Here is a 15164-nt window from a genome sequence, read left to right as displayed (position 1 = left end):
ACACCAGATGGTGTGCTTGTTCCCGGGCGGAGGATGAAAGCATCCAGGTAAGTAAAACGGGTGGGGGGGCTGCAGCACTAAAACAGGTTTTTCAACTTAATGTATAGAATGCATTAAGGTGAAAAACCATGAGGGTTTACAACCCCTTTAACCGCTTCAGCCCTGGAAGATTTGGCTGCTCAATGACCAGGCCATTTTTTGCGATTCAGCACTGCGTAGCTTTAACTGACAATTGCGCGGTCGTGCAATGCTGTACCCAAACAAAATTGACGTCCTTTTTTTCCCACAAATAGAGATTTCTTTTGGTGACAATTGATCGCCTCTGCGGTTTTCATTTTTTTCGCTATAAACAAAAGAAGAGTGACAATTTTGAATAAAAGCACAATGGGGGTTATTTACGAAAGGCAAAGCCACTTTCCACTGAAAGTGCACTTGAAATGCAGTCGCCCTAAATCTAAGGGGTAGATCTGAAATGAGTGGAAGCTCTGCTGATTTTATCATCCAATCATGTGCAAGCTAAAATGCTGTTTTTTATTTTCCTTGCATGTCCCCCTCGGATCTACAGGGACTGCACTCCCAAATGCACTTGCAGTGCAAAGTGGATTTTCCTTTAGTAAATAACCCCCAATATCTTTTACTTTTTGCTATAATAAATATCCCACATGTTTTATCAAAAAAACTAAATTTTTTCCTCAGTTTAGGCCGATATGTATTCTTCTACATATTTTTGGTAAAAATAAAAACGCAATATTGATTGGTTTGCGCAAACGTTCTAGCATCTACAAATCAGTGGATAGATTTATGGCATTTTTATTATTTTTTTTTTTTTTTTTTACTAGCAATGGCTGCAATTTTTATCGAGACTGCGACATTATGGCGGACACATCGGACACTTTTGACACATTTTTGAAACCGCTGACAATTAAACAGCGATCAGTGCTAAAAAAAATGCACGGATTACTGTATAAATGTCACTGGCAGGGAAGGGGTTAACACTAACACATCAATATCTGGTTCGACGGATGGAGTAGGAATTCTCAGTGAATTCATAAGGTGCTCTTTAGATATTTTGGTTCTAATTTTGCCCTTCATGTGCTTCATCTTTGAAAATAGTTTCTCACAAATATAGGTGCTGCTGAAAACTGATGACATGAAAAAGGCATGATTGAGAAGAGTGGGATATTTTTCTTTGGGAAGATAAAACTTACAAAAATCCACTAAAGAGACACTGTCAAATGTTTCTTCAGCTGTACGTGTTCACGAAGAGTAAAAGCATTTTTACAGAAAAAAAATAAAATACAATTTTTTAGGCAAGTTTATCAATTTTGTGTTGGGCCACATTTATAGCCATCTTGGGCTGCAGGTTGGATGCCCCTCTTCATTAAGCCTTTAAGTCCAGATTCCCCGATTCCATTCCTGTCCACTTGTAAGATTAAAGAGGAATTTCACTGGAGGTTTGCAAAAATGCCTAGTGCACCCAATGGCTCAATGTCTACTTGAAGGTGTTGGCTTAACCTGTTCCTGCACTTCCTATAGTATTTGCCATAGTACAGAAGAAAAATAACTCAATAGGAGTGGAAACCTCTCATGGCTACAGTAGGTCTGCAGACCCAGGAACTTATACCCTTATGTTTAGCTAACATATTTTCCTGGAAATATAGGGCAATCTTATTCTACTGGAGGTGGAAATATCAGCTTTTGTTGGACTGATCCTCTAAAGCCTCACTCTAGCCAGCCATTTGCCAACCGCCTAACTGGGAAAATACGTCATGATTTTGACGTTTAATGGAATTATGGCTGAGGCTAGATGCCATAACCCCCATATAAACTTTTCACAATTCACTGTGGTTCCCAGACTTACTTGGACGATCGGTAGTTCCGGGAACAGACCAGCGCTGGCAGCAGCTTGTCACAGAGGGGAGTGAAGGAAAGATGGCCTCCCTTCATCTCTATGGCTTAGGAGATGGAAGGACATCATGACGTTACTTCTGGTTCCATGCCTTGAAAGGTAGAGGAGAGATTTGGGGTCTTATAAACCCCAGATCTTTCCATAAAAAGGGGGACCTGTCATGCTACATTGTTATGGCAAGGGATGGTTAAATTTCTAGCGACAGCCATAAAAAAAATGTTTTATTTTAAATTGGACAGTAAAAATGAAAAAAAAAATAATAATAATATAGATTTACATTTTTTTAATGTGCCCCTGTCCCCCTGGGCTCATGCACAGTGGTGAATGCATACGTAGGTCACTCCCACATAGGTAAATGGTGTTCGCACCACACGTGAGGAATCGCCGCACACGTCAGAGGGAAAGCAATAATTCTAGCACTAGACCTCCCCTCTAACTCTAAACTGGCAACTTGTAGAAATGTTATAGCGTCGCCTATGGAGATTTTTAAGTACCGAAGTTTGGTGCCATTCCATGAGCGTGTGCAATGTTAAATGTTTGCATACCCTGGCAGAAATTGTGAAATGATGGCATTAATATTGAAAATATGACTGATCATGCCAAAAAACTGACTTTTATTCAAGGATAGCAATCACATGAAGCCATTTATTACCTCCTAGTTTTTTTGAGCCTTTTTAAATCATAACAGAAATCACCAAAAAATGGCCCTGATAAAAAGTTTACATACTCTGTAAAGTTCGGCCTTGTTACGACACAGAAGGTGGCACACACGGGTTAAAATGAAAGATAAAGATTCATTTCCCACATTTGTGGCTTTGTAAAACATAATTAGTGTCTGTGTATAAATAAATAGTCAATGAGTTTGTTAGCTCTCACATGAATGCACTAAGCAGGCTGACACTACGGGGGTTATTTACTAAAGGAAAATCCACTTGAAAGTGCACTTAAAGTGCACTTGGAAGTAAAGTCGCTGTAGATCTGAGGGGGACATGCAAGAAAAATAAAAAAGAGCATTTTAGCTTGCACATGATTGGGTGATAAAATCAGCAGAGCTTCCCCTCATTTCAGATCTACCCCTTAGATTTAGAGCGACTGCACTTCCACGTGCACTTGCAGTGCAAAGTGGATTTTTCTTTCGTAAATAACCCCCTATGAGTCTATGGGACTCGGCTGGTCACAGATAGTAGTAAGGGGTCGATCCCGACCTCTTACCATGTGATCAGCTGTCAGCCAATGACAGCTGATCATGTGGCGTAAACAGAGCCGGTAATCGGCTATTTTTTCTCCTCACGCTACCAAAAAAAGCTGATCACCGGCAGCTGTGAGTGGGACATCAGTCCCGATCATGGAGAGCCTCTGCAGAGGCTTCTGTGCCCACCAGTACCACCTACCAGTGCCCACCGGCACCACCAATCAGTGCCTCATCACCAGTGCTGCCTATAAATACCACCTACCAGTGCCTATCAGGGCCACCCTATTGCCTTATCTGTGCCCATCAGTGCAGCCTCATATCAGCGAATATCAATGACATAAAACTATGAAACATGTTTTGTTTTTCCCCCCCAAAATTTGTCTTTTTTTGTTTGTTTAGCAAAAAATAATGCAAGTGGTGATTAAATACCACCAAAAGAAAGCTCCATTTGTGTGAAAGAAAATGCTAAAAATGTCATTTGAGTAGAGTGTAGCATGACCGTGCAATTCTGATTCAAATTGTGACAGCGCTGAAAGCTAAAAATTGGTCTGGGCACGAGGGGGGTTTAAGTGCCCAGTAAGCAAGCGGTTAAATAAAAGACCGTTTTTTGGCATGATCAGTCTTATTTTCAATATTAATGCCAAAATGTCACAATTTCTGCCAGGGTATACAATTTTTTGAACACAACTGTATAATGTTTGGGATTTCTATGCAATTTTCTAGAAAAAAAAAAAATACTGATTTGTACTTGTAAACACAAGGCTTCCCCTGCCCCTCTACAAGTTATTACAAAATCTCATATTATTGAATTTACTCCAAATAGCTCATGGTGTCTACATGCCAGCTGTGATCCCTTGTAAGATGCCCATGAACCCTGGAAATGGTTGTTATGCATTAGGGAAGTGCCTACATACCGTAGTGGCTGGGTTTGTGGTTTAACCAACATCAAGCAAATACAATGACTCAAAACATATTTTCAATGCTTAGACATCTTTTATAAAATATCACGTTTATATATGAGAATTTCTCAAAAGACCTAAAATGTATTTTACATTTTTATTGAATTCCTAGGATAGAATGAACATGTGGGAAACTACAGAGACCCTGACAGTGATTGACACTGCACCAGAGCATTGCGAAGAGTGATGGTAAAACAACTTTAAACACACACAATGACACAGTGACAGATTCTAAGTGACAGAATGACTAATAGAAAAAGCATGTGAGATACGATGACATACACTGTGACAGAGAATGACACAGGCTGATACAAACTCACAGAAGTCAAATTACAAATACAAGAAACCAGAGCTATTAACCAATCAGAGTTCTTATTTCATTTTTATTTGCTATTACTATTGCTCCCTTCCCCCCCCCCCCCCCCCCCCATCCTTTATAAATACAGGTCCTTGTCTAGGCTGCAATTGTCTAGAGACCCGGTCAGCCACTTAAAAACTGCATCGTAGCACAGGAAAAATAAAAAATCTAGTATTCCAAATGTTAACTTCACAATGTACCCCTGAACGTTGTACAAAATTATTAATTACTTCAATAAGAGTCAATTCCCTAGCATAGCCATGCACAACCCTTTCCTGGGAGTTCGTAATTACTGACTGTGCTGGCCCAGCTCTTCTGCCCATCTCCTCACCTTCCTACACAACCTTAGGTTGTCCATAGATAGATCAGTTTTTTCGTTCAAAAACTGACCAGATTCCCCTATCCACATATTGGAGGTGGATAAGGGAATCTCCTTGCTGAGCTATTGTGTTCCGACAGGGGAGAGGCTCCCCCATCATAAGACACTAATCAGCCCTGCCGGCTATAGCCAGCAGTGCTGATCGAGCAGGGAAAATCCAACAGGGTAGATGTACAGGTCAGTCAAAAGAATGGCTTCTGGACAACCTTCCTGCCCATATATGGATTGTAATTCTGGCTGGTCCCTGCTGAACCGGCGATGGGAAGATTTTTCTTGAAATAAATAAATATGCTGAAGACGGGGGCTTAATTGAACAGGCTGACATTAGAAAATGATTGGTTTCTTTGCATAGCTGCACCAGATTTTGAACTATCCAGTTTTAGCAAATCAACCCCTGTGTCTCTATCTGTATAGTCTGAAAAAGGCCACAAAGCTGACTGTGTCCTATTATAAACACCTACATCACCTACATCACTGAACACAATTATATTTTAAAGATAACACATTTCCCATATGTGCTTTTGGGCATTTACCGAGTTCAGCTTTTTTTAGAATAAAAATTCAAAATAGGGTGCAAACACCATTAACTGAAGGCTTAATTTCGGCATGCAGGTCATCCTATTATTCCTAAAAACCTCAAACCAGCGTAAGACCTAGAGGGCTGACAGTCCCAAACAGACCCAACTTATATAACTACACCAAAGTCCTTGTACAAATTTACAGGAAAGTGGCAATCTAGGCAGGCCATAGATGGTCAGAATTTCTTTCCTGCAACCACGAGTTGCAGGAAAGAAATTTGCAGGATACTCCTATCAACAAAGACAGTGCTGACAGAGGAATCCCACCTGCCGAGAAAGTGATTATTGCTAGCGGCTACAGCAGCTTCTAGCAATAATCGCAAGTAAAATTCAGCAGGCTGGCTGTACCCAAGTTGATTGATAAATCAACCTGCCCATACATGGTTTGAGCTGTTAATGGCTGGCCTTAGATCACACAACTGGGCATCAACAAATGTATAATAAATATCTAATGGTATGAGACAAGAAAAAGGTTGAGAAATTCTAAGCTACATGACTGCTAAACACACAAAATCTGCAATGTGAAATGTAATCTTTAGCATCTGAGCTTCATACCTTATTGGAAGTTTGCTAACCTGGAGTGTCTTCTAATTAGAAGCCTTACCCTGAATGTATTGAGGGATGTACAATATAGGCAATAAACAGCAATAGTTATTTTCCTTTTTCTTGTAAGGGACTATCATATGAATAACTATGTTAGAAAGAATTACGTCTGTTTTGGGGATTTTTTTTTTTTTAAAAAAGCTGAAAGCAGAACTAAACTCTCTCAGTCAGCATTAGTGTTTGTAAACCTAAAAAAAAAAAAAAAGAAAAAAAAAAAAGGGAGGAGATCCTGTTCCCTTATAGCAGATTAAACAGCACAGTGCTTGTGCTGCCTAATCTGTCCCTCTCGAAATTGTAATAAACCTGGATGATCCCGCCACTTCATGTGTCCCCCTCTGTCCTGACCATGATAATCATGACTGCTGAGCCCTGATCATCGCGGTCAGGTTACGTCCCTCCATCATCCCCAGTTCTCCTTGGTGCCCCTCTCCCCCACCCTGCCTGTCAGCTCTGTGTCTGTGTCTCTGTGCCCCCCCCTCCTGCCACTATTAGTAGAAAATATTACAAATTGTCACTGCCGGCCCCTCTATGATATATAGGCATACCACACTGTAAAAGTGTTTTATTAAAACGAAGCTTGCAAATAACTTTTTACAGCCATCTTCAGACCAGTCATGTGACTCCTGGCTGTTCTACTCTGATCGAGGGCTACAGTGGGAGGGGCTGAGTGGCCACGTGACCTCCCCGTCACAGGGAGAGCTCAGCCCCTCCCGCTGTAACTCGGGGATCAGAGGAGGAGACTGGCTGGGAGTCACGTGACTGGCCAGAAGATAGCTGTAAAAAGTTATTTACCACCTTTGTTTTAATAAAACACTTATACATTGTAGTATGCCTAGATATAAGAGGGACCGGCAGTGAATTCCATTGTTGTGGTAACAACCACTTTAACCATTTTAAATCCTTCCACTGCTAGCCTTAGTAAATAGAAAGGTATATTTATATTGTTTTAACATTTTGATATATTTATTCAGTTGCTTCCCAGTTTCTAGCCAAAATTACGTCATGCAACACAGGGAACTTCCTGGGCATTTTTTCTCCTTTCATCTGGATGAAGGTAGGAGGGGCTCTTTTTAGATAAGCACACACTCTTGCCTGCATGCCTGGCCTACATGAATGATTTTCCCTTACTCTAGAAATGCTAGGGGTGGGAGGTGCTTTTTTAAAGCAGAGTTCCACCCAAAAGTGGAACTTCTGCTTTAAGCACTCCTTGCCCCCTTACATGCTACATTTGGAATGCAATTTAAATGCAATTTATTTTTTGGGGGGGGGGTGGGTACCTGGTTTTGACAGGTACTTCCTGTCCCACTTCCTCCTGTTGCTTGGCCGTTCCAGAAGATTGCCTGGCCACTAGGATAGCGCAGCATGATTAGCGCATGCGCAGTGCATGCCTGGCTGTGAAGCTTGCAGTAGTAATGGCGGTGCCGTGGAGAGGAAAAGGAGCGAAGCTTCAGGGGGCCGCATCGCTGGACCATGGGACAGGTGAGTGTCTGTTTATTAAAAGTCAGCAGTTTATTAAAAGTCAGATGTAGATGGATGAGCTTGCTTTCAATATAAAAAAATAAAAAATAAAAAAAAATAAAAAAAATTAAATCAAATAACATTTTCTGTTTTGTGATCACACCATAGTTACAAAAAGCAATGTTTGAGGGCCTTGCAGGACCCCTTCATCAGGCATGTGAAGAGCAGCCCCACTGCACAAGAGCATTTTTTCATTTTCCTTGAGCAGGATTTTGAAATTTGTACGTTAACTTCTGAGGTTGTCAGAGCTACTGCTATGCTAATTTGATGATCTTGTTATCAGAAAAAGGCTGACCATAGACAACAGGTGGAGAGATATCTGCCCATCTTCTGGATCCTGCCCAGAATCCCTGTCTGCTGCTGACAGCAAAGCACGCATAGGCCTTTTGATTCCTGAAGCCAAACTTCAAGAAGAGAAAAAATGATCCCTTGCAGTGGGGATGCACCCATGGTGCAAGGGTTAATTGCTCATTTAGGTCTTGGGGGCATAGGAAAGAAGAAGATCTACTGTCCTGATCCTCCACGCCACTAGACTGGTCCCTGCAGCATCATCTTCCCCATGTTTCAGCAGTCCAAGGTCCAAGAGTCATAAAGACTAATACATAGCTATGGACATGAGGATGTTGAGGGACCGTTCTCTGCCGAAGCGTGGGGACACACCATCTGCCAGGGAAGCAGAGGATCAGGCATGTTGTAGAGCAAAAATTCTTCCCTAGACTAAACGGGCAGTTAAATCCTGCAGAGCAGGCTCAACCCCACTTCAAGGGATTTTTTTTTTAGTTTCCCATAGTTGGAATTTAAAAGGTCCATTTACACTTACGTATTTTAACAAATGTATACAGGGTAGCCATAGTTTTAAAAATTGCTGTTTCATATCTGTGCTAACCAGTGCCTGGAACCGCCAGACGCTTTTGCTCTCCATTGTATCAGAAATGGCCCCGTCAAAGAACAATGGAGTTACATATTAGAATCAGTTTCCTTAAAGGGGTGTTCCAGCCTTTAAAAAAATTAAATTAAATTAAAAGTCAGCAGCTACAAACACTGTAGCTGCTGACTTTTAATAAGGACACTTATCTGTCCAGGGCGCCTGCGATGTCGCCCCCTCAAGGCCGATACGTCCCTCGTATTGTGTCCCGGTGCCGCCATCCTCACTAAGGGAAACAGGCAGTGGAGCCTTGCGGCTTCACTGCCCGTTTCCTTCAGTACTTTGTGAATAGCCCCGTTGTGTTCTGGGACACACACCATGTCCCAGAAGGCAACGGGGCAACTCGCCGAAGAGGAAGAAGTGCCGCGGAATAGGAAGAGGCAGATTAGGAAGACTGCCTAGCAGCAGGGGTTTCTGGTAAGTTAAAAAAAAAAATCTATTTTTTATTTTTAAGAATATTAATCCTATTTTTATTTTTAGGGCGACTCTCCACTTTAATGTCAGCATCTGTAGCAAAACCTGACACAGCTTTTTATAATCCATAGAGTATATTGCACACCACAAAAATTATTTTATGATGAGCGATGACTGGATGCTTCTTACCCAAGGTGTGGGAGCTCACCTTGGACTCTCATTCATATCTTGTGGAGATGCCCTAAGTTATATAGATACTGGGTAGATATACTGAATAAAATAAACCCAATTCTGAGTATTTCTGACATTAGCGCCTAAGTTATATGTACTGGGTTACATGGAGTTTGAGGTTGTTCTTCCGCTACACAGATAGCAGTCCTGTGCTGTGTTTACCGCGCTCATAAACTTATAGCCAAGAAATGGTCATCCTCCTCACCACCTTCTTATTCAGAATGGTTAAAGTGGTAAACACCACACTAGTGAGAGAGAAACTTACTTATGTGAGATGATGATGTGCAGTTAAAAGTGAAATGTCACCCAAAAGGGGAAGTTCTGCTTGTTTGCATCTTCCCTGTTGCGCCCCCCCCCCCCCACACTGCCACTGGGGAGAGCAGGTACCTGGTTTGGACAGGTACCCACTCCCATTTCTGGTCAGATGCACTACAGCAATCTGGGCCAGAAGTTCCCCTTCCCTGGAGTCCTCTGTCACAGGTCCCAGAAGACTACAGGGCCATTCACAAGATGTAACATGGCTCGTACATGTGTAGTAGGAAACCTCTGAGCCACAGGGTTTCACTGCCTGTTTCCCTTACTTGAGATGCAGGCGCCTGCACCCGAAGCTGATTGAAGAATCGACTAGGGTGAGGACATCGCTGGATCCCTGGACAGATAATAATATATAATAATATTTGTAACTGCTGACTTAACTTTTTTTTGGGGGGGGGGCGGGGGGTTTGGGGGAGAGAGAGAGATTGGAGTGCCTCCTTAAGTGTTTGGTGTATTTAATGCTTTGAAGATTAATAGAAAATTAAAATCTAGTGCCTTAACCTGGATAATATTGAGCACGTTGTTGAGAGAAGGTATATAGGATAAGATTTTATTATTAGAACAGCGATTAAAAGTTATAAAATTGCAATCAAGATTTAAGGAATGATGTTTTTAATATAAAAAGTATAATTTTGTAGGGGGATCTGTGGTTGGGGGGTTGTAAATGTATACAGTACGTTTGTTTGTAACTAAAAAAAAAAAAATTCAATTAAAAATTATTTGAAGGAAAAAAAAAAGATGGCCCAGTTAAAATGATGCTCAAGAGGTGAGGTGCAGTTGCTCTGTACTTCTCCCTTGTAAAACAGGAGATCGGGAAGATTTTCCAGCAAGTTTGAAAATCTCCCTGGATTACGAGGTGCGCATTTAGTGCCCGTTACCACCCTCTAGTCTAGGACATCACAAACAATGTAGCTTGATTTATATGAGGCTCAAAATCAAGAATATTGTTTGTTGTTTTTACAGGGCCATTTAAGATGCAGGATTTTCACATCTGCTCTCATCCACTGACATGGATAGCCTACTTAGACCATCTGCAAGCTTTTACTGCACTCCATAGGTTACTGCACTACAAGTTAGAAATAGTTCCCAAATTAGTGAACCCAAAATGCAAGAAGATGCATTCCTGGGTCATGAATTCCTAAGAATAGGTGACATGCAGTGTACCAAGTGGTCACCCCTGTTGAATCAAGGAGGAATCTTCATGCCTGCTTAAGGGCACCCTTTGTCCAAACAGAAATAATTCACACTAATCTCGCTCTATAGACACTTAACTCTTTAAAGGGTTACAATCCACCGACATATCTCCTTTTGTAGAGACATGATTCATACACATCTCCATCTGTACAGACTTAATGGTGGTGATACACAAAGTCATTCATAATCAATCTAGATACAAGTGAGAGCAAACAAGCTTTTCACCACCAAATAAAATATTACGAAAAACACAACACGTGTAATATTGTTGTAAATGACTGTTAAAAATATTGATCAAACAAATGATTAGTAGTAAATGTAAACGTTAATGTAAAGCGGATCGTTTAATAGATCTGTAATATAATTGGTTTTCCTACACACACAGATATTTAAGCAATCAGAAGCAGGTAAAATTTTATCACAGTCAATAGATGTGGAAATGCAGAAACAGATGAAGAGCTCTCTAATTTGATGGAAAGCAGGCTTACTGGATTGTGATCCTTATTCAATCACTTTAGACACATCGGTGTCCGTTTATGAAGCAGTGGGAATTATCCACTGCTCCATTCCCTGGCAATCACAGAGGAGATCTCTCTCCTCTTAGCGCCAGTTTATGAATGGATGTAGATTGCTTCACCGTTTGTGAAGTGAAGAGATCTGCAAAACGCTTCAAACAGTGGAGAACGATACTGGAATCTGGTGAGATAGAGAGAGATTACAGTACCAGAAATTCACAGAAACACAGAGGTGTCCATTTATTGAGCAGTGATAAATTATCACTACTCAGTACACGGACACATCGCCCACTTGTTAATAAAAAACAGGAAGTCCCCTAGTTACAAACATCCAACTTACAAAACGGAGGGAGACAACGGGAAGTGAGAGGAAATCTCCCCCTAGGAAGAGAAAATCACTCCTGGAAGTTATTATGGGAAAAAGGTGTCCCCAGTGATGCTTTATCACTGATCCTCGTTTCCACAACCCAAAATTTTTGAAATCCAATTGTCACAGGGACAGAAAGCGTCACAGGTGAAATCTTCTGAAGAGGGGCACAGGCAGCAAAACAAATGTCACAGGGGTGTTAACCCTTCCCTATGCTATCCAAAAAGCTTAAAAATTGTTTGTTTTTGTTGGCTGGAGCTACAAATTTACCTTTGCCGACTTACAAACAAATTCAATTTAAGAACAAACCTACAGACCCTATCTTGTTTGTAACCCGGGGACCCCCTGTAAATAGTTCCCCTATAATATATATATATATATATATATATATATATATATATATATATATATATATATATCTCTCACACACACACACACACACTTATACATAGTATATTCAGATACATAACATAAATATGGCAGGGGGACATGTTTACTGTCTTGGGGGGTCTGGTCGAGGTAGAAGGTAATAATCTTCCTCCTTAATTCCCCGTGGATTCTCTCTTCTCTCCCCGATTCACCAGCTCAGAGGTAGTGAATCGGGGAAGGTGAATTCTGACACAGATCACAGATTCATAAACTAGCCGTTGCTTTGTCAGCCAACGATGGATTCTCAGTGTGCGGAGATAATTGGTGGAGAACATGTTCTTTCCCGATCATCTGTTTCATAAACTGTTTATGAGCGGAGATCAGCGGCGATCCACGGGATCACTGCGGTTCACAGTTTCATAAATGGTCACCATTGAATGACCATATTGATATGCGAGTGGCTACCCCAACCCACACTCATCTCCAGGTGTAAACAATCCTTTATTTGCAACACTTACTTCTGTATAGAGATCCAGTTGACTCTCACTTCTATCTGTACAGCCCCCCCCCCATTCCCACGCCTGTCCTCACACGGTCCCATATACTGTACATCAATCTGTATCCAGAAACAGCCCATGTGTAAAACCCAACTCTATGTATGGACAAAACCCATGTTGTTTCTCATATGTACCCACTAAGAATGGGCCCAGGCCTGTTTGCGTCGATCCCGCTAGGAAGGCGGCACTGCACACCACCAATCATAGGCAGCATCTGTATGTGAAACTGCCGGTCGGGAAATGCCTCACTGCCTATGATTGGCGGTGCGCAGTGACGGCTTCCTGGCGAGTTTGATCCGAACACACCTGAGCCCATCACTAGTACACACAACCCATGCTCACCCCTCTACAAACACACATACCCCCCATGGTCACCCCTCTATGTACACACATTTGCCTACGGTTGCTACCTCATCCTTTTAAACCCGAACACAGGAATTACACAGGTTCTGAGGCTAATTTAATGCAGATAAATGGTACTGAGTGAGTTTAATTACCACCTTAATCAGCCACAGAACCTGTGTAATTAATATGTGTTCAGGTTTAAAGGGATGAGGTGGCAACCCTACATACCCCCATGGTCGTCCCTCTAGGTACACACATACCCCCCATGGTCATATCTCTATCTACTTACTTAACCCACGCTTACTCTTTTTATGAACACACATAACCCATGCTCACCCCTCTATGTACACCCGTAACACAAACTTGCCCTTCTTTGTACATCCATAGCCCAAGATCATGCCTCTATGTATACACATAACTCATACTTGTTCCTCTATGTCCAGTCCACCCATAATGCTCACCTCTGTGTACACCCATGACCCATACTCATCCCTCTGTGTACATCCATATCCCATACTCATCCCTCTGTGTACATCCATGACCCATACTCATCCCTCTGTGTACATCCATGACCCATACTCATCCCTCTGTGTACATCCATGACCCATACTCATCCCTCTGTGTACATCCATGACCCATACTCATCCCTCTGTGTACATCCATGACCCATACTCATCCCTCTGTGTACATCCATGACCCATACTCATCCCTCTGTGTACATCCATGACCCATACTCATCCCTCTGTGTACATCCATGACCCATACTCATCCCTCTGTGTACATCCATGACCCATACTCATCCCTCTGTGTACATCCATGACCCATACTCATCCCTCTGTGTACATCCATGACCCATACTCATCCCTCTGTGTACATCCATGACCCATACTCATCCCTCTGTGTACATCCATGACCCATACTCATCCCTCTGTGTACATCCATGACCCATACTCATCCCTCTGTGTACATCCATGACCCATACTCATCCCTCTGTGTACATCCATGACCCATACTCATCCCTCTGTGTACATCCATGACCCATACTCATCCCTCTGTGTACATCCATGACCCATACTCATCCCTCTGTGTACATCCATGACCCATACTCATCCCTCTGTGTACATCCATGACCCATACTCATCCCTCTGTGTACATCCATGACCCATACTCATCCCTCTGTGTACATCCATGACCCATACTCATCCCTCTGTGTACATCCATGACCCATACTCATCCCTCTGTGTACATCCATGACCCATACTCATCCCTCTGTGTACATCCATGACCCATACTCATCCCTCTGTGTACATCCATGACCCATACTCATCCCTCTGTGTACATCCATGACCCATACTCATCCCTCTGTGTACATCCATGACCCATACTCATCCCTCTGTGTACATCCATGACCCATACTCATCCCTCTGTGTACATCCATGACCCATACTCATCCCTCTGTGTACATCCATGACCCATACTCATCCCTCTGTGTACATCCATGACCCATACTCATCCCTCTGTGTACATCCATGACCCATACTCATCCCTCTGTGTACATCCATGACCCATACTCATCCCTCTGTGTACATCCATGACCCATACTCATCCCTCTGTGTACATCCATGACCCATACTCATCCCTCTGTGTACATCCATGACCCATACTCATCCCTCTGTGTACATCCATGACCCATACTCATCCCTCTGTGTACATCCATGACCCATACTCATCCCTCTGTGTACATCCATGACCCATACTCATCCCTCTGTGTACATCCATGACCCATACTCATCCCTCTGTGTACATCCATAACCCATACTCATCCCTCTGTGTACATCCATAACCCATACTCATCCCTCTGTGTACAGATACAACCAACTCAAAACATCCTATTCTCTCTTCTCAAACCTCCTGTTCTAAGATTACAAATTTACCCAAAATACAGTTCTCCACTCAGGAGAGCCCCCAGCAGGAGCACTGGGTCCTTGTATGAATACTCAGACCGGAGACAAGGAGCAAACCAATAGGCACTTCTTCAGACAAAAAAAAAGCCATGGATTGTGTCCCACTCTGCAGAAAACAATGCCTGGAGTCACTCCTAATATACAAGCTCCGGGTCCAGATACACATCCTCCGCCCAGGAAGACCTCAACTCCATCCAGGCATTCCTCACACTCACGGACTCCCCCGTCACACACATCCCCGGACTCCCCCGTCACACACATCCCCGGACTCCCCCGTCACACACATCCCCGGACTCCCCCGTCACACACATCCCCGGACTCCCCCGTCACACACATCCCCGGACTCCCCCGTCACACACATCCCCGGACTCCCCCGTCACACACATCCCCGGACTCCCCCGTCACACACATCCCCGGACTCCCCCGTCACACACATCCCCGGACTCCCCCGTCACACACATCCCCGGACTCC

At 42.8% G+C, this 15164-nt stretch overlaps 1 protein-coding gene across 1 annotated transcript in view; it reads right to left on the bottom strand.

Annotated features, from left to right (window-relative positions):
* Positions 1 to 15164, bottom strand: part of CUNH3orf70 (chromosome unknown C3orf70 homolog) — a 159889-nt gene that overhangs the window by 144045 nt on the left and 680 nt on the right. The gene's annotated exons all lie outside the window — the stretch shown is intronic.

This window comes from Lithobates pipiens, unplaced genomic scaffold (genome assembly GCF_037356315.1).
Source record: "Lithobates pipiens isolate NorthernLeopardFrog02 unplaced genomic scaffold, aLitPip1_a1.2 Scaffold_22, whole genome shotgun sequence".
Taxonomy (NCBI): domain Eukaryota; kingdom Metazoa; phylum Chordata; class Amphibia; order Anura; family Ranidae; genus Lithobates; species Lithobates pipiens.
Note: the sequence above shows the minus strand (reverse complement) of the source record. Positions and strands in the feature narration are given on the sequence as shown.